General features: G+C 66.1%; 1 protein-coding gene across 7 annotated transcripts in view; it reads right to left on the bottom strand.

The window, feature by feature from the left end:
* The window catches only part of USP20 (ubiquitin specific peptidase 20), a 47,353-nt gene that overhangs the window by 3,353 nt on the left and 42,959 nt on the right, over positions 1 to 1,041 (bottom strand). The window lies entirely within an intron of this gene.

Below are 1,041 nucleotides of genomic sequence, written 5' to 3'. Positions count from 1 at the left end.
AACAGGTAGGAGTCATTCTCAAGGCGTGACTCCAACACCGTGACCCCAGAGAGGCCGTCCGGGGCCCCGGGGTCCAGGTGACGTCCTTACAGGGGTGGGTGTTGGGCACCAGACGCTCGTCCGCAGAAGCTGAAGAGCCAGAAGGGACTCGGAGTGTCCCTGGAGCCTGCAGAGGGCATTTCTGGGGCTCGGGCGCTAGTTTCAGACCCCTCGTGGAGCACCCTCCCCAAACCTCCTGTAATCCTCAGCAAGCACTTGACATGAGAGCTGTTTCTCGAGGCAAGGGAGGAACGGCCCGGGAAGAGCTGGCAGAAGGCAAAGCCAGGCCTGAGGGCGGGCTGCAACTCCAGAGCCCGGCTCTCCACCACAGCCAAGCCTGAACGCCACCGCCACCAGGGAGCCCCTGGGGTGCACCTGCTGCCTCACGTGCCAGGGGCTGGATGGCAGCGAGGCCCCTCCCCTGGCCCCGAGGCCTGGCCAGCGCGTAGGCCCTGAAAGGCCAGTGTCCCGTGCCCAGAACCTGCTGGCCCTGCCAGGCCCCAAGCCCTAGTCTGGGAGCCCCCGTGTGGGGCTTGAGGGTTTTGAGGGCGGCCGCAGGCAGGCCAGAGCGTGGGCACGGCCGTTTCTTGCTGGGGACTGTGTAGGATTCTGGGAGGCCGCCCGGTGCTGGGGCCTGCCTCCACCTCTGGAAACCAAGCGGTCAGTGGACACTGTGTCCGCGCTCTCTCCTAAGAGTCTGAAGCCATCTATCCACTAAAACCTTTATTTAGGGCAACGGAACCCCCAAAGGAAAGGGCCGGCTGGAGGGATGGGCAGCCTTGTCCAGGAGCCATAGGGACAGGACGGGAGGGAAGGGGCGAGCAAGACGCCTCCTGTCCCGCCGCAGCAAGAAGGCCTGGCCCTGGGTGGCCTGGCCCGGGGTGGGGGGCACGGGACAGCGATGCCAGCCCTGGGGCAGGGGGACCACCTGTGCTGGCAGGGGGAGGGACAGGCCCGCGCTGCACTCACCATTGTCCTTGCCCTTGACAAAGGCCTCCCACT

This window comes from Ursus maritimus, unplaced genomic scaffold (genome assembly GCF_017311325.1).
Source record: "Ursus maritimus isolate PB19 unplaced genomic scaffold, ASM1731132v1 scaffold_17, whole genome shotgun sequence".
In the NCBI taxonomy this organism is placed as follows: domain Eukaryota; kingdom Metazoa; phylum Chordata; class Mammalia; order Carnivora; family Ursidae; genus Ursus; species Ursus maritimus.
This window is presented reverse-complemented; position numbering and strand designations above follow the sequence as displayed.